We start from the raw sequence: 24958 nt of genomic DNA, 5'->3' as shown, positions 1-24958 counted from the left end.
CTTCTAGATTTTGCGTGGTTTCGACTTTCGAATTCAGTAACTTAAGTCAAACAAACTCTAGAAAATAAAAATATATTTATTTTTCTCTTTTTTTTTGTAAAGCGATGCAAAAGACCCGCCCCAAAGTTTTAGAATTTTAAAAAAAATTTAAATCTAGGCTACTAAGTACTAACTGCTACTAACTTTAAGGGAAATTCACAAATCTGCGTTACGCAGGCAAATCTAGATTGCATAGCAGATTAAAAAAGTGTTATTTTATTTCTCCGGAATAATTTTTAAAAAAATAGAGGTCCGGGAATTTAGGGACACTTGACTCGCCAACCCGTAAATAAATATTGCAGTGGTACTCACAAATTTCCCCCTATTTTGGTTGTCAGATATTTATAGAGAATACCTACAAACATTGATTCTATTAAGTACTTACTTGTTTAAGACTTTCTGGTTGACTTGACTGACTGCCACTACTGTCTGCTGCTGACTGATGCTGACTGTCTCGGTTTTCAAGCTGGTGGCATAGGTTTTATATAACAGTTAGTTTCGCTGAATAATTTAGAGATATGTTCAGATTGGTCACGGTCATACAAAACACGTGTAAAAGGTACCCCCAAAAGATTTTGACATCAGGTCATAAGAATATGTATGGGCAAAAGTTGGGGTGAGTTATATGGGAGAGTCAATGCTGACTCAGCAGAGGACACGGTGATCGGAGATCTGCAATTATAGATTGGTGGGGTCAGGGGAGGGGATAAAAGAAAGTTCAGCGAGCGGAAGGGAGAAACGGTAGGGATAAAGGATCGATAGGTCCATGCGTGTCGGAAACAGTTACAATATGGTCTTATTTCTTATACCCGCTTATACCTTAACAGATGGATTCGATAGACCTCCGATAGACCAGATCGAGTCGATACGTATACTAACACATTTTCAAATGAAACCAAAAATAATTTTAAAATTTTGTGTTTGTACCGCTCAAAGGCTGCTATAGTATTCGTTTGTTGTGCGCTTCTCATAATTTCAACATGGCAGATGTCCAGTGTCGTCTGGCGGCCATTCTCGATTACTCGCGCGTTACTATACGTCGTCTAATTGGACTAAGAATCTTTGCTTTCGGATGCATGGCAATCAACAAACTTTGGGTGTGATTAAAGATTAAATGTGGTTAATTCTGCAAGGACATCCCACTATTTCCGTCTCCTTCACCAAAACGAATGAAGTTGAAAAAAATATGGAAAGATTGAATTCGAATCTTCACAAATATTTGTGCATGTTTAGTTAATTGTTAATGTCTTCTCGGGTCGTAAAGGTTGAATTCTACCTACTGAAGAGCAACTTCTTTTAATAAAAACAAAAAAAGTTTAAATGGTAGCAAACGAGCAGAAGGACAAGTATCCCAAAACCTTTCGGTTGATTTCCTGTCGTATAAAAATAGTTTACCTTCGATTAAAATCAGCAGTAGTACCTAGCAGTTTTTTGTACAGTAATGTATATACGAGGAATATAAAAGGAAAAATAAGAAATACAATTTGCTTCGTTGTTTGAATAGATTTATTAAATTAAATTTATATTTTTTATCTTATTTAAGTTATACTAGACGAAAATCAGCGATAACCTTCTGATAGGATATTGTAAGTTTTGACGGAAATGCTTGGATCGTTACTCTCACACTTATACCGCTTTAGAATGAATTCACGATTTAATTACTAAATTGTTTACAACTAATTTAATTAATTATTGCAACAATTTAGACTTAAGGGAAGTGTGACGTTATAGAAGATGCGACGAAATCGTCGGACGAAGCTTGCGCCATTTCAAAGAAACACTATTTTGCACAGATAGATTGCTTTCGTTACAGTTTCAATTAATTAAATGTAATAGAAAACACAAGTCAATGTCTAATAGACAAGTTCCGGATGCTGAGTTGCACAACCGCTAAATTAGGATCGTGCGCCAACGTATCCTTTTAACGTTGTGGGGATAGTAGAAAGCGGGTTTTTTATTATTTAAGCATAGAATTACTTATCTAATCTTAGAAATGTTCAGGATTATCGTTGTTTAGAACATTCTGCTTTTTATAGAGTAATTTTAAATGTATAATTCAGCTTAGTTTACCCATTAAAATTAAAGAAAATCCAAGCCTGGGATGCTGTTTAGTCTTTTCTTGTGTTTTTTGACAGATCTGCTGACAAGTGACAAGCTCAAACACACAAGAAAAGACTAAACAGCATCCCAGGCTTGGACTTTCTTTAATTTTAATGGGTAAACTAAGCTGAATTATACATTTAAAATTACTCTATAAAAAGCAGAATGTTCTAAACAACGATAATCCTGAACATTTCTAAGATTAGATAAGTAATTCTATGCTTAAATAATAAAAAACCCGCTTTCTACTATCCCCACAACGTTAAAAGGATACGTTGGCGCACGATCCTAATTTAGCGGTTGTGCAACTCAGCATCCGGAACTTGTCTATTGTTGTAAAATTTACGAGTGGACGGCTGGACGCGGGGAGAGTATGTTTTTTCAAAACAGACTACAAATGACATAGTTATGCTACCCATCGCTAGATGGAGAATGAGGCAATATCACTGGTTTACGGCAATGACAAAGAAACGAGAGCAAAGAAAATGCATGCATGCTACCAACTGCGATAATACATCACTCGATTTCCGCATAACTCATTTACATTTTTTCAATAGAAAACTGACTAATGCACGCAGTCCAGATATCAATTTCTTGGAATACGACAAATTGAAAACTTCGCATTGGATACACAATACATATCTGATGTTTTACTGTTGTTCGTGCCCAACTATAAAAAGATGCGGGAGGAAACGCTGCAATTTAATTCCACGCCAAACAAATTTCTCGATTGATTTAACATATATGGAAAAGATTAGTAGGCTACTTTTGGCGAAAAAAAAAATTTCCTGAAAAAAAAAAAAAACATCGCGGAGATGAGACAATAAAAACGGATTATTGGGTAACGCATAAAATTCCACTTGCATGGAATAGACGCTTGGCTTGGCTTGATGTATAAAGCTCAACTAAAAGGGAATGTTATATGATCTCAACCTTGAAGAGATGAGAGGAGCGCGCTTTCCATGGACGTGCTGCTGCAACTGCTCGGGACCATAACGCCAAGCGCCGAGCGGCACATCTAGATGTGCAACAGCGACAGCCAAACAGCAACAGTATCCGCCAGCAGCAGCAGCAGCAGCAGTAGACGGCAGTAGATAAACTTGATTGAAGATAAACTTGAAGCCTAGCTGGCTGAAGGGCAGTTATGTTAATGACATGTCGAATGAATCCAGTCGAACGAAAAACACTCGAGGGAAGGTGATTTAATTTCAACGACGTTTTTATTTAATCAGGTCCGCGGGAGGTTGGGTGTAGTATAGTGGCTCATATAATATCTAGTACGTGCCACAGCGGAGAGATGATGTTTTCGTTTGGGGGCCTCTCGCCAGCAGCTTGCCAAAGCATCCATCCAACAGTCCGTTATTACATCAAATAAATAATTTCGCCTCCGGTTCATCCACTTATTCCGATGGAGGCGGACAGAGAATGATGACGAATGGTTCGCTTTTTTCGTCAATATGTAAGAAATCGCAGGGCACGAGTCTCTTTTTATAAAAAAAGCAACTTTCATTGTCCACTTGTTGCTGTCACTAGCTATCGCTTGCCGTCTGTTGGGTTTCCTATCGTCGCAAACAATCTTCCAAGTAGTTCTAATGAACCACCTCTCCTTGCTGCACCAGGTGTGGTACACAAGTTGGGCACCGCACTGAAGCGTTCAAATGACGAAACCAAAGGTTGGAAGAAAAAAAAAAGGAAAACTAAACAAAAACAACGGGGAAAAAAAAGCTGTCGGACGAGAGAGACCTGGAGGGTCCTTTTTCTTGGTCATCTCATTTGCATATATGGCCATCGACTCTGCCGCCATTATTATTACTAAGGGGTGGCCCAGCGTAATTTTTGTTTTTCTTTCTTAGCTTTGATGTTTCTGAACTGCTGCTGCTTCGGGAAAAAAAAATCAAAAGCTTTTTTTCTTTCTTTTCCCTCTTATCTTTTATCCCGTTTCCCATCGGCGCTCTTTCTATATATCCTTCTATCCTTATATCTATACTCACTTTCCCACTTATATATATTTCTCGTCTTTTCTCTTCTATTTAAATTTTATGTGTTGAAATTTGTTGAGTTCATTTGGACGAGACCTGCCTTTAGACATTGTGCGTGTGTGAAAATAGTTTTCACTGCCCGCAGTCAGCAGTCGGGACTCTATGCAGCACTCCGTTGGCACCTCACCGACCGCGGATCAATCGCCGTGATTTATCAGCCGATACCGCACCGCAACAAAGTGTTACCAACTGATGGGTCCATCCAACGAGCCCTATTCCTATCTTCTTCTTCATTAAAAAAAGAAAAAAAAAATGCCTTTACGTATATTTGTTGGTGGAGGTGGGAGGAGGAGAATCGTAACGACTTGAGCGAGTCGAGAGTCGGCGTGCCGCCGTAAAAAAAAGAAAACCCCCAAAAAATCTCACTCGTAAAAACTCGAAAAAGAAAAATCAAAAAAGAAAAAAACAAAACAAGAAAAAGAGATAGAAATAATAGCGAGTTCTCCGTAAAAAGACGATATCTGATCACGCGCGTCCTATACGGAGGAGGAAAAAAAAAGGGGCGAAAGAGATTGCGTCGTCGACCGGCAGCGTGAAATAGGTTTTTCCTGAGCGTTCCACGGCCATCACTCGGCCCAAGTTACGCGGTTAAGTGAAGAAAGGCACACACACACAACAACCCGAAAACTCAACAAACTGGATGGTTTTTTTAATATTTCATAGCTTCGTGTGTAGGGCTCATCTCGGAGCTGTTGATCTTGTCAACTTTTTACCTTGTGCACTTTCCTTTTTTTCTTCTTCTTCTTCTTCTTCTTCTTCTTCTTCTTTTTTCTTCTTCCACTTTTTGAAATGTTTTGATTATTCTATTGAGATTCCATTACGCGAAGAAAATTGCACGGATGGCCTCGGGGACTGAACGACAAACTCGACGTGAAACTGTTTTCACCTTGAAAGAAAACGAGCGCCACAGCAGCCGAGAAAACAACAAAACAAAACAACCGCAACAATAAGAGCAACAATAATAGAACGAAGAGGAAAGGTGAAGTGATTGAAGCTGGAACAACAAAGTGCAGAGAATAAGACCCCCAAAAAAATATATAAAGAAGTGGATGCAATTTTGTTCTTTTTCTTTTTTTTTTTTTTAAAAAGGAGAAATATATAGAGATTGAGAGCTTAGAGAAACGGCAGGAAGTCTGTGACTTTTTTTAGCTGACGCAGCTCTCAGTGACTCTCCCTTTTTTTTTGGTACCAATTCGATATAAAAGGAGAGCTGGTAAAAAAATCTATGAATAAGAATAGCGGAGACCCTGAGACTGTGCCTCTCTTGTTTGTCCCTTTTGCAAATTTCGTCAAATCACCGGGGCCGTTGATTCATTGCAACAATTTCTCTCTTGTCTCACCTCTTACTCTCTCTCTCTCTCTTGTTGTTGTTGTTGTTGTTGTTATTTCACCTTTTCTGTATAATTGTGTCGATCTGTCTGTTGACGTGATGGTGCCGTTATGTATTTCGAATTTCAAACTCTCCTTGTTAGTCTGTTTCTTTCTTTTATCTATTTGCTCTTATTGTTCTTTGTTTGATTTCCCTTTTGATTTATTTTCTATATTATTTCGTTACTATTCGAGTTCGCTCTATTCTCGGTATCGTTATTATTCGTTAGGTTGTGGCGCGCGCGATGTATACGTTCGTATTATATCCCACCCAGCAATGACCGCAACATCGACGACGGCGGGCCGAACGCGCTCGTTTGCCCCCTCTTATCTTTGAAAGTCGATCAGCTGTTTGTCCGCTGTCTGCTTTGCCTGTGTGTGGTGCCGAATCTCCTATACGTGTGTGAATACATTAAGTTTTATGAGGGCCCCACAACTAACCCACAGGCTCAACGCCAGATAGATCTCTCGGTTGAAGCCGGGCGAGCGCGCGACCCTGCCGTCTCTATAGACATCACAGCCCCGTTTTGGGAGCTGGGCTTAAGAGAGCTGCTGCTGCTGCTGCTGAGGAGGAAACCCGCGGAGAAGAAAAAAAAAGGCCCCGAGAGCCTTGGCGCAGTTCTCTCTGAGGCGAGCGCCACACGCGCGCTCCAACTCTCCTTAAAACTCGACTCTCGACTTCTTTTCTTTTTTGTAATGAGATTGTAATGAACGATATACGCCTCAAAGCGGGGGGAAATATATCAGAAAAAAAAAGAAAAGAAAAGAAACAAAACAAGAGCCAAAAAACCCCACGGAGATCAAACTCGTACGTTTTCTTTTGCTAATGAAGTCGATCCATTTTTCATGAATAATTTCTTCGAGCTCGTTAGGGGATTTAACTTTTCTGACGGACTCGTATGGTTATATTCCGGCGGAGCAGAGAAGGCACAGACACATAGCACGTAGTAGTATTACTTGCGGTATGTGCGGTTGCCAGACAGGTGACACACGATGATAAAATAGAAGCGAAAATCTGGAAATATAAGAGTGTCGTGCACCTGCGTGTCGTCGTTTCTTTTATGTTGATTATTTCTTGTCTTTTCCATTTTTTCTTTTTCGTTCTTTTTTTAAATTTTAACAATGTATGTATACAATATCATGAGCATTGGTGTATTCTGCCGGGGGAAAAAGTTGCCTAGAGGGGACGGTTTGCATAAGCGACAAAATGCGGGAGTCGTTCTTTTCTCTCTCTCTCCCTCCCGACACACGATATACAAAAAAAACCTCGGAAAAATTTATTTAAAAAACAAAAAAAATTAAAAGAAAACGTAAAATTATGATGAAGTTGATGGATGAAGTGTGCTGTTCTTTTTATAGCGGGTCATTAAAAACTCAGACGCAAGTGAAAAAAAAGGGGTGGGAGGGATGGAACTGGGAAAGTTATGAGGCGTAGAGAGTATACACTAAATTCCAGGATGCCTGTTTGTGCTTGTGTGTGTGTCCTATACGTGTGTGCAAAAATGAGTAAACAAAAAAGATATATATACCGCGAGCGGCCGAAGAGGATGAACGAATATCTGTGTGAAGGTGAGTTTTCGATCTTGGATATCTCTCCTTAGCCGGCCATACCGACGACTATATACGGTCGAAACAATTTTATTAATTCTTTTTTTATTTTATTTCTTTGTTAAGGTCTACATAGTTTACACATGTTTTTACTTGTACTTTGTCTTATATCTATGAGAAATGCTGGAATACACCCGTACTATTACGTATTTCCAAACGCCATCCGATTGAAGGTCCGCCGCCATAATATCCGACGTTTCAATGGCATTTCATTTTGATTGATTGCCGTTAATAAGCACCTCATCGATTCGCACGCTCGCTATGCAAATTTATTGCGGTGACGTCTGAAACTGACCGCTTCTTTCTTTTACGGTCTCTAAAAAAAAAGCATCGAACGACTTTGGAAAAATAAGAAAGAAAACAAAATAAATACATAGCCAAAGACGAGATCGCCTATCGTGTCTATATAATATTGGAGAGTAACAAAATCTAAGAAAGAACCTTGGGATGAGCATATAACCCAAATCCAGCATCCGCTGCTGCATCCATCCACGGTGTGGTGAGCGTATCATCTTTTTTGGCCGGTATTATTGGCGAATCTTGGCGATGTGGTAATAATATGGCACCGCGCGACTCACTGCGGTTCAAAATTGCAAACGATTGAGAGGCCAATCGAGTCGTTTGGTAATAAACATCCCGCGAAAGTTTTTCTCTTCTTTTTTTTCTTTTTCTTTTTTGGCCTTTCCCTTTTTTTCTTTCTTTAACAACTTCGCGCCATCTCGATGCATTTTTTCAATGTCGCTTTCCCGCGTCTAGATATTACCTGGGTGGGTTGTTGCATCCAACAGCACAGGCCGGGACTTTTCTAGTATTACTTTTCCCTTCGCCTAACAACAGCACCTTCTTCGAGGGGGGGGGATGGAGAACGGAACAGGTGAACAAGGATGGAGCAACTCACGGTCACGATATTTCGTCGTCAACATATACTGCGTGAATGGTGTGTGTACCTGTGTGTGTAACCTGTCGTGTGGCCAGGGGAAAATACGACACGGTATAAATTCGAACTCCTCGGCGTCAACAACGAAAAAAAAAGTAGGCAACGATATTGTATAGTGTCTGCCGCTGGTTCGGCCAAAATCTGATGTCGAGACACGTTTTGACATTGTCAACCGTTTTTTTTTCCGAACGGGAGAGAGAGAGAGAGGCGAAGAAGTGTTATGAAGGATGGGTCGTAAGGTGAAATGGCCGTCCGTTTTTTTTCCCCCCTCTGATGAATCGGCTGGCGCGATCATCAATGTCGCCATCTTTCACGCTGAGATATTTCTTAGATACCCGCCGCACCGAGAGAGTCTCTCTATAAGATAAGAATTATATGCATAATAGTGTCTAACATTTCACGATTTTCTTCATTCGCATGTAGACGTTGACACCGGGGCTTATAGGCTTGTGCTGCTGGGTACATGTAACCCCACGCGCACACATCACCTTGTGGACTCGGTAACCCGTGAATCAAAGTGGTAAAAAACACGAAAGACGTAAGAGAATCGAGGACGTGCCCGCAGAGTTTTATTTTATTTATTTTCCCGAAAAAACCATTATCTCTTATTTTATTTTTTGGGTTTTGGGTTTTTGGTTTTTTTGTGTGTCTGTGTGTCGCCTATTGACTTCTTATTTCAACTAGTCAAACATATCCTTGACCCCCGCAGCCGCAAGACTCATTAACTTTGAACCTCTCTCGCTCTCTTCTTCTCTCTTCGTCGTTTTTCTTCGTCGAGTTAATTCCAATGAAACAGGAAAGAGGCCCCTTTTCTTCGAATGGCGTTTCTTTTGGAAACCCATTTTTTTGTGTGTCTGCTGGCTACCTGATGTTTAATTAGCCGTAGGAAACAACAAAAGGAAAAAGAGTTTTGATGGTTATTGTGAAGGGGGTTGGATAGTTCTTTTAAAAAAATATATAAATGGAGGGGGGAAAGTTTGGGGATGTTTTAAACTGTCGACAAGCGAGTAGCTTTTCTGGTTCACTGTCTAAAAGGATTTCAGGTTTCCTCCCTCGGCTTATTGTAGTTTTTTTTATTTTATTTTATTTTTTTTTTTGTCTTGTTCTTATGCGAGTTGTGTCGAGGAGGAAAAAGAAGGCGCGACCCTTCGCCCACACCTTTTGACACATTGCTTGGTCATAAATATCAAACCACCAGCAGCACCAGCATCAATAGACACAACAGAGAGAGAGCCTAGGCTATGCTATTCGTATAGAGCGCGCCAGCTCAACACAGCCCCCCGCGCATTGGTGTGCTCCGCCCTCTACCAACTTTGGCACTGGGCCCACACTTTTTTCGTTTCAGAGTAGTATCTCCCCCCTGCCGGCCTGTCTGTCCGTCTATCCCTTATTTTATTTTATTTTTTTAGTTTAGTTTGGTGCTGAACTCGTGAAGAAAAACACCAATGTACAATGTATATACTATAGACAATACAATCTACAACCCCCCTTAGCACTAGCCTATAGGTGTATCCTCACCTGTGTATTGTGTGGAGGGGGGTGGGGGGACCTTTCTGCCTTTATTTTCTTTGACCTTTTTCCGTTTGAATTGTTCCAAATCCTCTCTTCAACATATCCTTTTTGTCGAGCCTCTTTTTTTTCCTCTCTCGTTTCCTTTTGGCTTTATTTTGATTTTTTATTTTCAGGTGAGTAAGTGAAATAATTCATCAGGAAACCGAGCCACCTCCCCCACTCCAAATAAAAATCTATAAGAAATGAAAGGAATACGCCCAATGCTTTGCCTCCCCCCCCCCCCCCCGAAAAAAAAAACTCCACGAGCCCTTTTCCGCATTTTTATCCAATGAAAGAAACAAATGCCATCGTCGTCCTCCCGTAGCGCATCCTGCCGGCGCAATAAAAATAAAAATAAAAAAGAGGAGAAATACATTAGGAGGCTACAACATGTATATATCCTTTCCAAATCCGATTCACTTCCATAAAGGCTAAAACCATAGTAGGAGAGTAGATCGAATCATAGCCCAGGACAAAATCCCCTGGCCACCAAAGCCGAAGCGAAAGGCCTTTTTTTTCTAAAAGGGTTGACTAATACGAACTAATAAACTGTGCAAGGCCTTTTTTTTAAATGTTCGAATTCTGCCATCCATTGGTTGTGTAAGCTTGTCGCTTACAACTCCGATTGTTCTTGGCCCAATCCGACAGATAAATAAGGCGAATGTGCGGGGGGTTTGGCGGCCCCGGAACAGAAACAAAAAAATAAGAAATCGTGGGGACCACCAGGACTTGATTGGTGGTCGTCGTTTACTTGTTCTCAAAGAAGATGTTGACCATATACGAGGTGGGTATAGTCTCCATTAACAGGCGACACGATCGCCATTTTTTTTTTGCGACTTTTTGGACATTTTCTTTTTTTTTTTCTGTTTGGTCTATTGGAAATTTATATATTTGTGCTGGGCAATTTAGCGCAACTCAAGGTAATGGCTCGGGATATCGAAAGTAGTCAAACGTATAGAGGAACATGGAAAAGGCTGTCGTTGTTTATGGTAAAGGGCGAACTCTCTCTGTCTACTTTTTTTTCACTCGAGTGGGAACTGGTCGAAATGAGATTGTCTCCGTGAGCAATCATTAGCTCTCACCTCCCGTTAAGTAATCGGCCCGGCATAGAACCATAAGAACTGGCACTGTGCTGCTGCTGCTATAGCGCGCGGGTAATACAATATATTCTCTCAATGTCAGGTTTGTGTGTGTCGTCAAGGCTGGACAGTTTTCCATTTTCTTTTCTTGTAACTCTCTGTGGTGTCTTTTTGCTCCAGCCAAAAGTACAATCGGGGGAAAAGAGAGAGAGAGAACGATACTCTAGAGAGAGAGAGAGAGAGAGACAAGGTAAAATGGTAAAAGGTGTACAAACGACACACTTGGACCATAGCCATAACTCTGGTTGAAAAACACACAGAGCCAAATAACAACAAGAGATTTTCTTAACTTCTTTTTCGTGTTTGTTTGTTGGTTTAATGCCTTTAATTTGGCTTTGTTCCCCTCTTTTTTTTAAATGCCGTTCATCTCGATAGAGAAGAAGGCTCGTCGGTAATTTACAACACTTAGAACTCTCTGGCAACGTGTATATATTTCTCCCTGGGAAGGAGGAGGATCCGCGTCCGATTCGCAGCTGTGCCGAACGGACGAGCGACTAAGTGCGCGCCCAGGGTGAATAATGGACGCGCGTTTGCCGATGTTTTCATATAGATCCCCGCCGGCCGCAAGGGGGGAAACACCAACAACTCTACAACAACAACAACAACAACAGCTCGCTAGAGTGATTATACACCTGCGCATTTGAAGAGACCGCGCAAACTCAAGTAGAGAGAGAGCGTCTTCTCCTCATTAGCAAACCAAATAAAAGTAGGTACGAAACCAACAAGCCTTTGTGGGGAAGAGGAGTTCTATAACAGGCCCCCAAAAAAGACACTGGCTTATGGAGTTCCAAAGTCCAGCGTAGCGCGGGAAATGTCACCAGCAGAGAATGTCACCATCAAAGAAAGAGGAGAGCTTGTTTGTTTTTTTATTATTATATTCAGACAATATAACAGCAGCAGCAGCAGCAGCAGCAGCAGCAGCAGCAGCAGCAGCAGCAGCAGCAGCTGTGGTTTTTTGGGGGCCTTTTTTTTTATTCCCCTTGAATGTCTTTTTCAGCAGCGCGGTCGAACGAAGAATATTCCGACGCTGTGGAATAATCGGGTTGACTCTCATGTGAAGATTCTCCGCGCCGATATCGAGTGTAGGATAGCGCATAACCAAATCCTTTCGATATTTTGTCGTGAAATGGAGACGTTCATTGCGTTCACCGTGACAGCAGACGTGGCACGCTCGCATGGCAGCCGACGAGCGTCATCATCATCAGACCGGAATGGATAAATTATTTTAAAAATAAATTAAAAAAAAAAAAAAAAAAGACTATGGAGCATTTTATTATTATTTTCTTTCTTGTTTTAATTCATCATTTTCTTTTTTGCTGGCTTTTTTTTTTTTTTTTGAAGGAGGACTGATATCAAGCGCTTGTCAAGCGCTTGTCTGTCATAGAAACTGACACGGCTGACATATTCGCGTTCGCTGACATTTACATCAGCCACAGCAGGTTGGTTGCTCCAGGGGATAGACACAGTAGAGACAGCAGCAACCGGTGGATTTTATTAAACATAATTTTACCGGTTACTAGGTACGAAGCAATCAGGCACTCAACTCTCGCCCGTCACCGGCTGCACTTGTGCACACACACACACTTGCCATTCGTGTTGTTGTACACAGCGTCTAACACAGACACACACGTTCAGGTGAGCCCAGCACGCAGGCGACACGATTTGTACATGCCAAATTATACCTGGCCGATTTCATTTGTATTTTCTTTTTGGCCCGTAGAAGAAGAAAGAACACACAGAACAAACATTGTGAAAATTGCATAAACCGAGAACGCACTATCTATTCAAATTTGTTACTGACCTTTTTTTTTCGGTTTCGGAAAGAGAGGCCTTTACCCATTTCTTTTATCTCCGCACACAACATTTACGCAGCAGTAATATATATATGCGTCTTGTCTGTATATGCATTTTACTGTCTTCTTCTTCTTCTTCGATCATTTCAGAATTATTCACGGTGCATTCGGGTGTATAGTAAATATAGACGGTATATACGATAGGGGCCGGCAAAAGGCCCGGGTATGATCGGTCGAACTCTATCGGCAATGGGGCGAAACGGGGCGAGTTGATTTATCAAGTCATCCATCGCACGCGGGGCCCCTGTCAATGAAGAACTCAATTATGACGAGTCTTCTCTCTCTCTACGCCCGCCATCCAGCCAGCCATCGCAAAAGAAATAGAAAGTTGCCAATATATAATAACTATGCGAAGGGCGCAGCCAATAAAAGCGAACAAATATCCAAAGATGAATGGACCGCGTCCGTCCATTTCGGCCGCATATCAGTCATTAAGAACAACGTCGGTGGGAGGTACTAGTCGTATATAACATGTGCTGTAAGAGAGAGAGAGAGAGAGAGTCTGATGATGACGAGAGTATCACACAATCGATCGACCGTATAGCTACATGGATGCACTAGCTATGCTCTTTAACAAATACACGGTGGAGCAGCGGCGGCGAGCTGGGAGAGATAAAGTGAAATGATTAGCATATTGGCAGCCGACATAATACCGGCTGCTTTTCTTCCTCTTTTTTTTTTTTTTTTCACTGGCGGTGCGGTTCTTCTTACGCGCCGGTGTACATGTAAAGATGGGCCCGACACACACACACACACACGTTGCTGCTTGAATTCTATGTACGTGGAAAATAATAAAATGAAATGAAAAAGAAAAAAGGTGAAACGTGCCCAGCAGTAGATATAGTATATAGATATTGTTTGCGGCGCTGCCATTAATAGAGTTGAACAATTTATCCATGCCTATAGTGTATTGTACACTGTAATATGCAGTTGGGCATATTCTAGTCCGGAGCTGCTCAAAATGAATCGAAGGGGGCTATACACAATCGATAGAGCAGCAACATTAAGCGGATAATGTCGAATCACATGCACGCAGGGCAATATAAATGGAGGGCCGAGCGAGAAAGAAAAAAATAAGAAATATATAAAAAAGATAATAGATAAAAGAGAGAGAGACCCGACCCGAGGAGGTATTTGATTATTACAGCCACATCACGCAGGTTTTAATCTCTCTCTCTGCCTCACACACTCTTATCTCTCTCTCTCTTGCCAGCTAAAGCTATCGTGTGTACAAGCTACTATATATCTTGTTCGGCCATCTTTTCTTGTCATGTCGGCCGGTTCCCCATAGCTCTCGCACACACACACACACACACACACAGCACTCGTTGGATTAAATAATAGGAGCCAAAAATGCCCAAAAAAGAAATGAAAAAAAAAGAACACACGAAAGACTTTCACTCTTTTTTTATCCTATAGACTGTTGTATAGTCTCTCTCGGTTGTATTCCTCTTGGGTTTTTAATTATAGTGATCAACGGCTGAATCGAAATCCATTACTGAGGTTTTTTTTTTTTTTTTTTCATGCCGACGAGTGGCGGCTAAACTTGTAGCGCCTCCACAAGCGCGCGCACACCTCGTCCAAATCGTCGCATTTCTTCTTTAAAAAACTTTAAAGTGCCCGACTCCACGAACATCATTTTTTTTTCTCAAGCGCGGCATGAGAATATACATAATACAGCCCGTCCTCAGTGCAATACATCCACTATAAGGTGAAATTTTGAAATAGAATAGAGGCTATATATATAATATATATATAAATGTGTACTAGACGTGAAGAGGTCTTCAAGCTTTTGACTCTCTCGAGAGCGCCGCTCTCGCTTTTTCGTCTAAATGTTTTATCTGTTTGGACTGGTGGACTCATCCAACCTGCTGCTGGCGGCACGTTATCTAATACATAAACGATGAGCTCGAAATATTGACCGTTTCTCGCTAGAGTGCCCAACCACCGCTCTATAGTCGTTCATATATATATTATATATACTTGTTTGTGTGAATCTCGTAACAAAATATAATGACGGGGGGTTCTCTTATATTTTTTTTCACGCAGCAAAAAGTTTACAAAAAAAAAAAAGTTCCTCAAGGTTTTTTTTCATCTCCGTTTGGTGGTTCGATGATGGCCAGTGCGCGTGGTACTTCACCATCAATGTAGAAAGAAAGTTGCTGTGGTGAATTTATAAAGAGATATCGTCTGTTGCTGCTGCCGCTGTGTGTATTTTTTCTGCGGTGTGAATCTTCATATCGTCAAATGGATATTATGTATAGAAATGCGTCTGGCTGGCTGGCTGTGGCTGTAGCTGTGGCTGGCTGCTGTGGCTCTATTTGATGATTGCCGTTTCCATTTTTTAACGGCCGACGCAAACTATCTTTTGCATTTAGTAGTAATGAACCAACATTGAGCGGAGCCACACGATGAGGATTTTTAAACAACACTCTTGTTTGAGAATGAATAATTATCCAACCTTGTTATCCACTTGATGAGGATAGAGCGGCAGGGCGGAGATCATCAAATTTTTCTTTTTTTCTTAACATTTGGCTTTTTTTTTTCTCTTTCTTCCTCCTTCTCTTTGATGTTTTTTTGAATCGTCCCGCGCGACAGTTGCCGCCCCATTCAAAGACGCGTCCGCCGACGCATGAATCGCCGCGTTGCGACAGATTTTGACTCCCTTTTTTTCCCGCTATAAAAGAAACAAAAAACCTCGAAAATGATCCTATTCAACATTTTTCATTGCGAAAGTTTGTCTCGCATATTCGTCCACTTCAATTACACCAGCAGCTCCGCTCGGCGCCCATATCATCCGGAATTTTTATATTTTTTTTTTCTTTCAAAAAGGCGATATAATATGCTAAATGCTTCGCATGTATACGTATATAAGAGGATCCGGCAACCGATTTCTATTTTCTGCTCTCTCTCTTCTTCATATAATAGCCGAGAGTCGATGATTGTAATTTCAAGCAATAATAAATATATATATACCGTACGCGCAGCTAGAGTTCCAGTATAAAACGTCTTTGATTGCTGCGGCGCCCGGATTGCGCATTCAGCAATGAGCTCCATTATATGTATGTGGCAGCTGTGCATTTGAGATTTATCCGAAAAAATGTTTCTATATACTAACCGAAAAATAAAAAGATTCGATGTAGGGCGGGCAACGGTTCGGTTATCAAATTTAGGAGAGACGCAAAAATTCTGTTTTCACATGCTGGACGGATGGGAAATAAATAATCGTCAGGCTTATAGGCGAGCCTCAATATCTGGGAGACGTTGACGATGGAGAGCTAACTAGCGTCTCAAATTGATGGAGGAGATGGCAGCAGTGCCGAGAAAAGAAAAAAAGAAAAAGAAAAACCTGCCCACCCTGAGAAATGAAGTAGATATGTATACGCGTCGGGACGATTGAAGGGAATCTGTTTTGTTTTTTCTTTTTTGTTTTTTTTCTTTCGAAGGCCGCCCGGCGGTCTCTTTCGCGCAAAAGAAGTTGACCTATTTACAAGAGTGAGTTATATTACCATGCTAATGAAGAACGAAGCCAATGCCTTTTCAATCTTTTTCACTATATGATTATTAGTTTGTCTTTTTTTTTTCTTGTTGTTGTTGTTGTTGTTGTTGTTGTATTTTTGTGTGTGTGTGTCCGAGTGGGTTATGTTCTTTTTTTTTCTTCTGTTGTAACTTTTCCGCCGCGGCCCGGCTATATTCGTTTTATTATTGTTTTGAGCGTTTCGGTTGTGTGGGCCGCTCGCGCTTGCTGCTGCCGCTGACAAGTGAATGGAATTCGCCAGCCCCCGGAGGCGACTCGAGTTGGTCTAATCGATTACGAAGAAAAAAAAGAAGAAGAAGAAAAAAAAATGAGCCGACTTCCATATCTATTTATCTATTCTGAATGCCAAATTCGCATGCATCATTTTCTTCGGCGCGCGGTGATTCATATTATAAGCGATTCGTAATATCGCGCGCGCTATAGGGCCACCTAGCTAGAGCTCCAAGCGCTTGATTTCGTTTAGAGCCGCGGCCGGCCACGGCCAGCGCTATACATATTATGCACAAAACAGAGGCCGACAGTGGGGGTAAAAAAAATAATAATTTCCATCGGAACAAATTTCTCAACACTCATAGACTCTTGAGCTCTCCCAGAGACTCTCTCCACATGTATATATGAATAGTGAATTATATACCGGCGGTATTATATATATATGTATGTGTGTGTGTGTACATAATATTTGTCGGTGCGGTATAGACTCACATCGATTTCCATGTCGTAATCAGTGCTGCGTCTATGCAAATGAAGCCAGCCAGCCAGCCAGCAGAGAGAGATAATGTTCTTTGCTTTTCGCCATGCATGACGTCGCTAATGTTTTTTCGTGCCGGCCAGAGAATTCATCCTTGGTCATTTTCTCTTTCTCTATTATATTACTGTCTTGCTGCGGGTCTCTTGGCCGCCTGCGCGCTGTACATTATTATTAGACGGAATTTTTGCGGTGGCCGGGCCGTCTACTATTTCGGCTGATGAAGGGGACACAGACGACATCATACGTGGGCGCATATTATAGAGGCAAAGAGTCGCCTGGCCCCCACCAACTTTCACCACTCAAAGAGATATTATAAGGACATGTGAATAAAGGGAGAAAGGCGGGAGAAGTGAAAAGGGAGAGGCTGCTGGTCTGCCGTTGCCGCATGGCTAAATCATCAAGGAGGGGATCTCAAATTAATTTCGGTTAGGGTGGCATAGATCATCACAGCCAACAAGAGAATATATGGAAGCAGCCCCCTTTGTGCTGTCTACACAGTCTAATGCAGACGTGCGGAGGTTGCCGAATGGCCAAAACTTTCGACGACACGAGATGAGTGAGTGGTGAGTGACACCATCACGCAACAAAAGCCCATCACGCAGAGCCAGCGCAGCAGTAGATATCTAAATGTGGTATTATTCCATACCAAATAGAATTCACGTCACACACACAGCCCCGCAGCTGAAAGAATAAGCTATCTATGCGCTCCTTCCCAAATATAATGTCGAGTTTGTTTAGACCTTGTTTGCTAAAAAAGAAAGAAAGAAAAACAGTCGTTACATAATAAGAAGACGGGCTGTGGTTCTCATCCATTGATGTGCCTTTGAAAGAATAGAACGAGTCGAGAGAGGGGACTCTATAGCTCTCTATGTGTGTGTGTATACATAAAAAGACTAGCTAGAGAGAGAAAACAAAAAGGGAAGAAAAAAAAAGAGAAAACCCTTCATCTCTTCGGTCGTCGTCGTCGTCCCGCAAGATCTACACAGATAGACTCTCTTCTTCTTCTTCTTCTCTTTCACGAGAGTTCCTTTTTCCCTATTACGCACCTGGGTGGTCGGCGCACACATTTCAGAACCCCGAAAAAAAAAAAAAAAAATTTGTTTAAATTTTTTCTTTTTTGGGCTGTTGTTGTTGTTCTTCTTTTAGGTTCACGACGCAGACTCTGTAGACATTTATCACACGTGTTATGTTTTGTGTTGTTTCTTTTTTCCCATGTTCCTCTCGTTTGCCCTTTCTGGCGAACGATGAAAAATAAAGAAGAAGAAGAAGAGAAACAACAACACAACTTTCACTGGCTTGGCTAAATACTTGTCAGAGATGATTAACCCTCCCTCTCCACCTTCTTATACACACCACGCACACACCACCCATATCCCGCGCACCACGTCATAATGAGCCCCGAAAAATCAAGAAGAGAACCGAGAGTTGTAGAGTTGCATAGAAGAACCTTGTTTTTATTTTTCAAAGATATATTCTTTCGAGAAGACTTGTTGTGCTGTCGCTCTCTCTCCGTGCATTGCGTCTCTCTACCGATGATGCATAGCTTCTGCCGGTGAACTTTGTTTTATTGTGAGAAAACAAAAAAGGAAAAAGTCAAAAGAATAACACAAGAAATATTAGAGAAGAAAAATGGCATGGAGAATGAAGAATGAAAAGAGAGCCCGGCGTGTAAGTGATGCGCGCACAGGCGGCCGCATTGTGTCCTCTTCTCCATGCAGCAGCGGTTGAATATAAAAAGTTGTAGCCTCTCCTATTCTCTTTCGATTTCTTTTGTCAGCCCGAGTGTGGACAGAACGCTGGCTTGTGCTGTCCATACAGTCGTCTTAACCTACATAGATATATCTTAGACAAAACAGCAATTGTCTAGAGATGAAAAGGCATTCATATCTAGCTAACTCGGCGCAGCCTCTACTATTTATTGAGGTAGACACAGCACTACACGGCGTCTTATTGTGCTGCGTTGTCTGTTATATTTTGCTGCGGGAGCCGGATCGCATCAGTATATATAACAGAGGCGCTGCTTCTCTATTCTTCTCCTGTTTTTATTGAATCAATATTTTCGATACATGCGACTGACTTTCTAGGACAAGACAAGTATGGCCGTATGGGTTATTATATACCCGCGTCATCGGATCCTTGTATGCGAGCTTCTCTCCCTCTCTCGAGGTCAGTCAGTCGCAAAAGAATGTGGAGGCACACACACAATAGTTATATCTAGCAGGAGAGAGAGAGAGAGAAAAAAACGTATTTCTTTCGGGACGACCTCCCACCCAGCGGTGTAGTAATTAGGCATCGCTACACCTTCAATTAAATATGGTGCACCAGCCACCAACGCTCACTTCATTTTCTATCCTCCTCCTCCTCAACACTAGAGTAGTGTTGTTCCGTTGTGCTTTTTTGGATTCGTTATCGTTATCGTTAATCGTTATTTTTTCAATTTTTCATTCGTTTCGTTCTTCGTTTCGTTAATTTAAACGTGTCGCATTTTTCTCTTTTTGCGACCCGTTATCGTTTACCTTACAATTTTTTTTCTAATGAAGTAATGAGTAGGCCTGTTAGGCCAAATGATATAGCGAAAAAATTGACCTAATTCCTCGCTAGGGGATCGCTAAGTCGCTAGTAGGTGGTCATCCCAAAATTGAAAAATTCCAAATTTTGAGGGAAAAAAAAGTTCCCCTGGTGGTCAAAAAATTTGAAATCTCTACGGTTTTGTTACGAAAAATTTAGCAAGAAATTAACGAAAACAACGAAAAAAACAGCCATTTCGTTATCGTTAACGAAAAAAACGAGCATTTTCCAAAAAAGTCGATAACGAGGCTCGTTAATACGTTATTTTCGTTGCCGTTATTTAAACGAGAACATCACTACACTAGAGAGAGAGAAATGTGTCTAATATTACACACAGGCCAAAGAAGAGAGAGAGAGAGAGGCAAATGGGCATAGACGTAATCGACTTGCGGAGCTTTTGATCCATCGTCCGAACAACTATAATGGGCCGCCGTTGATGTAAAAGGCCCTGGCCGTGTAAAAAGTAACAGCGTCCATATACAGCAGCATCAACGCTCATGGTTTTCATATCTTCCTTATTTTATTTATTATTATTATAACATTTTTTTCCCCCCCTTTTTTTCCTTCCTCTTTTGAGTCGTTGTTTTCTTCCACCGGGAGCTGGGCAGACGTGAAATAAGACAAGATCAGCAGCCTCCGTTTTGGACCTTTTTTTAAACTTTTGGTTGGGAGATGCGATCCGCGTGACAGAGGACGCGCTGGATTTATTGTCCGGTGCAGGTGAGTCACATATAAGCGGCAAATGCGCCTGTTGCAGGTCCAGCAGCAGCACCCAGCGCTATATACCAAAAAGCAACGGCCCCACAGCAGCCGGACGATTGATGGCGTCAAATCAAAAAATGTTTAGAGAAATCTTTTTTTCCACACAAAAAACTAAACGGTACACACACAACAGCAATCCACGACGAATATCGTGGCTGGTTCGGGACGGCGGGGCCGCGGCACACAGCGGCAGCCGCAGCACATCCCGCGGTAATGCAAATTTCGCCTTGGCCGGTTTCGGGACGCGGGAGAGAGTGAGGATAACCTCGCCAAAAACCCAGGTATAATATTCTACACGTTACACAAGATCTCTCAACGTGTGTGTATAGTATAGTAGACACTGCGGCTCCGTTTTCTTCTTCTTCTTTTATTTTTGATAGAGGAAAGAAAGCTGAAAGGGAACCTGCTCATTCATCCATTCGGTCGTGTGTCTGTCTATCTGTGCTGTGTGTGTGTGATGGTGCGCACCGGAGGCAGAAGATTTACGCGCCAATCCAGTCAGCTGCGCGTATACGTTGATACACGTTTCGTGTGTCTAAATGCAGCAGTCGCTTGTGATGCTGCTGAAGCTTTTACAGATGCACGCTCGGCAGAATTTCAATAGGAGCTATATTGGGAAAACGTGGAAGAAGAAGAAGAAGAAGAATCAAAATGAAATAGTCATAAATAAAATCATAGCGGTTGGGTCTGATGCTGGATAGACTTTTTTCTTCATTTCGGATAGATATTTTGTAACAGTTTCTGTGTACACCTTGGCGATTTTTGTGTATGGCTGGTGGCCAGCACAATGGCCAGCGAAATGTTGTGCAGTTTGCCGTACATCAGATTTTGAAGAAAAGACCGGCCTCCGCCCTGATGATGTTGGCCAAGACGAAAATTGCTGGCCCGTAGATGAGTTCCCTTTCGTTTGGTTTGGTTATATCTCTTCTCCTTGGCCGAGTCTCCAACGGCCTTTTGTGAGATGATGAAAAACGGCTTCGGACGTTGGCCAGCGCTATTTACATCGGCCAATACCATTAGCCAAATTGGACGAATGATGCATATTTATGGGTACTTGATTGTTGGGCTGGGTTGCCCAGCTCGACGGGTCCGGCCGTGTGTACCGATATGTCTGCCCCGCTCTCCCAGCCAACGGACACGATGGGCTGGAAAAACAAAAAATCCCCCACCATCGTTTTGATTATGCGCGTAGATTATCAAAACTGTAAATTCTCTCTGGGCTGTTGAATCTCTCGGCTCGATCGCCGTATATCCCACCATCTACTATAGTCAATTCACCGTTTTCTTGTTTTCTTTTGGCCTTTTTGGACGCCATCGGCGCTCATTTTACGGGATTGATTTATGCACACGAAAGGCTGAATTCTCTATAGTCTCTAGGCTGGCTTTCGGCTGCTGGGCGCTTGTATATTTAGACACCCAAACTCTTTGCGATGAGGACGACGTGACGGGATGAAATATACATTAGAATGAATTGTGTTAACTCGCGTTTTTCTTTTTCTTTTTTTATAAATACCGATAAATAAACCCTCGAGGCGCTCTATAGTGTTTGAAACATCTTCTTCTTCTTCTTTTCCTTTCGATTTTTATTGGTTTTTATTATGAGGATTTAATTTCGGTTTGCACGAATGGGCCCTTGTTCAAATAGAGGCCGGCGGGCGAACAAGAATGACTTTTTCGCCTGCTGCTGCTGCCGTATGCGTTGAACAAATATTTATTTCGTGATTGAAAAGCAAAACTAGCTATAGAGAAGTGGGGCCCTGCCCGTTCCTAAATGCGATGCCGGGCCGAATCCAAAAGCGGGAATACACAACCACCACTTGAGCGATAACCATCGCGCGCCCAGCAAACAAAAAAAGAAAAATTTAAAAGCAAAAAAGAAAAAACGCCGGTCGTATAACAACATCGTCTGGTGTGTGGGACATAAATTAAATTGACGCCCGCATAACACGACGACAACAAGAAAAACAACAAAACCGTAACAACAGCACACAACAACAACAACAAAAGAGCTGACGGACGGATATATACATATATGCTGGCGCGCAGGAAGCCAATCAATTCAAAATGGGAAAACTTGAACACAAAAGCGCATCATTTTTTTTTTTCACCTTGAAAATCCCTGGGCAAGAATTTTTATATGAAAAGAGAATGAAAAACTTCTTGTCGAGGCCGACATCTGGCCAAGAAGAAGAAGAAGACAAAACAAAATGATAGAGCCGGGCTTGGTTCTATCGTCAAATGTAAATAAGTGATGAACAACCAACACCGAAATCGTAAACGGTGAGATCTCTTCGATGCGCGGCCGTGATATGTGCTGCTCGCCTCCAGCGGGATCGAACAATAACATGCGCCGGTCAAGAACAGCAACACAAAAAACTTTCGATGTTTTGTGGATATATCCCCCCCCCCCCCCCAAAAAAAAAAATTGCGCTGTGCCCACAAAAACCCTGCCGTGCTGGCGTGGATGGTACATAAACTCTGTGCGCTGTGTGTGTATAATAATCTAACGGGAGATTGTTGAATCATTGCGACGACGACGATCAATCGGCAATGCGCCGCCAGGACTTAAACGTCCGTGACGGATGAACGGCTACAGCGCACACGCCGCTAGCGGCGGAGTGACGATAGTTTATACGCCTCATCTCTCCTAAAAAGATATCTAAACGGTTTTCAAAAATTTTCCTTTTTTTTTTTTCGCTTGTTGACATTGCGATGAAGTTTGTGATGAGATGCGCAGGGGAATTGAGTGACCTGTTTGAATAATTCAGGAGCAACCCCCAGCGTGGCTCTTTTTCACGCTCGGAGACTAAACGACATCAGGCTAGTGTCAGCTATAGCTGGGCCGCGATGTTATATTGTCAGAGTTGTACACGATGACTTTGTGGCATTGCGATTGCCCGTTTCAGCTATTAAGTTTAATTTATACCGGCATAGGTTTTCAGATACGGGCGCGGTGGTCGTTAAAAAATAAAAAAAAAGAGACTCTGCTGTGAGACTTTCACCCGTTCGACACACGAAACGACACAAAAGAAATGTTGTCCTTTTTTTTCCTTTCCATCTCCGCTGGACGTCCAATTTGTGCGATCAAAAAAAAAAAGAAAAAAAGAGACGAATGAAGCGAAAGTCCATCAGCTCGATTGACCTTCTCTTTTATTATATTGCCATCCGCTAGCCCCGAGCTATTAAAAAACCAGCGATAGACTGTGTGGTAATACCGCTCGATCACGCGTTTATCTCTGCTGCAGTAACAGCCTGAAAAAAATATCAGGAATTTCAAAAAAATATCCCAAGACACAAAGTATAGATGAGAGAAAACAAAAAATAAATTCGGAGTCGGTCATTCTCTCTCGTTACGGCGAATTTTTTTTCAAATAAGCGTATCACAAAAGCCAATGATTAGCGTGCCGGTAAAGAAGAAGAAAAAAACGGACATATAGACGAAAATATACATAATAATAACGAAGTCAACGAGACTGCATTTGAAAATGAGCGCGCGCGTGCCGCTGCCGCCGCCTATAGCGCAGCTCTTTTCTCTCTGCATTGTATAATTACGAATACTTTTCCCTCGTCAATTTCTCCCAAGCGAACAAAAAAAACAAAAATAGCGCCCGATTGACTATTTTCTATTGACTATGATTAGTATATCAAAGTGAGTTGGTAGTTTCTTTTCTCTTTTTAACCTTGTTAATAATACACAGCCATCAGCCGCTTGTATAATATGCTTGATGGGAAGAAAAAAAGCGACAGCGACAGCGTGTCTGTGTGTGTCTATACGGTACGTGCATTTTGAAAAGGAAAAAATCTCCCGCGAAATGGTGTTGTTTTTATTAGGACAATATTCTTTGGGGGGTTCTTGTTTTTTTTAAAATTTTAACTTATATTTTTTCATTCTCGTTATACAACCGCACCGGGGCGTGGTCGAGGCCCCTCGCGCGTTAGCATTTAACATGCGTTTTCCCGCAACGCTTTCCTGCGCCCTCGGGTGAAGTGCGGCGCTTGTTTATATGTAAGGATATTTTCATTTTTCTTTTTCTTTTTCTTTTGTTTGGTTTTGCTTTTCATACTATCTCTAGTCTGTAATCTTTAACGTAGTGTTATTTCGGCTATGCTAGGAGCGAGCGGTGTGTGTATTTTTTCCTATTGCGGTTTTGCGCTTGGATCATTTTTTTATTATTTTTATTTTTTATTATTTTTTCGGTCAGTTTTCACTTTTGTTTTTTCTCTCCATCGCTGAATCCACTCCCTGAAATTGTTGTTTTCACTTTCTCTCTCTCTCTATAGAATATAAAAGAGGGTCGAATGATTATTATTATTTATGAAGATATATACATATGACGAGGAAGAATCTAAAATAATACCGGGGAGAGAGAGAGAGTAGAGTCGCCCAGTTTTGGTTGTTTTTTTTAGAAATTGAGGTGACACGCTTATATCTAGAGTGCGCAGGGTTAGTATTGCAATCAGCAAATGTTTATAACGACGTGTCACTGGCGCTCCCTCCTGATTACATTTTATAGACCATCGCACTGGAATTTTTATCTCTATCATATCTATAATATAACGGTGCACTAGATAGTATGTTGGTTAAGAGCGAAAGTACCGCGTCCGATCCTGTTGTTTTTCTTGTTTTTTTGTTTTTTTTTGCCATCGACGTGTTGTGTGGCCGCCGCTGTGGTTGTTAGTTAGTCCGCTCAAATTCGTCTCCGGCGAG

General features: G+C 41.7%; 1 long non-coding RNA gene across 1 annotated transcript; it reads right to left on the bottom strand.

Moving 5' to 3' along the window:
- Positions 1-7204: 7204 nt before the first annotated feature.
- On the bottom strand, positions 7205-10854 carry LOC124350967. The gene is made up of 2 exons (XR_006921310.1): positions 7596-10854; positions 7205-7492 (listed from the first exon to the last, which is right to left on the bottom strand). It is a non-coding gene; the product is annotated as an uncharacterized LOC124350967 (long non-coding RNA).
- Between the last annotated feature and the right edge of the window lie 14104 nt (positions 10855-24958).

This window comes from Daphnia pulicaria, chromosome 7, assembly GCF_021234035.1.
Source record: "Daphnia pulicaria isolate SC F1-1A chromosome 7, SC_F0-13Bv2, whole genome shotgun sequence".
In the NCBI taxonomy this organism is placed as follows: Eukaryota; Metazoa; Arthropoda; class Branchiopoda; order Diplostraca; family Daphniidae; genus Daphnia; species Daphnia pulicaria.
The sequence above is the reverse complement of the archived record's forward strand: the minus strand, read 5'-3'. Positions and strand labels throughout refer to the sequence as shown.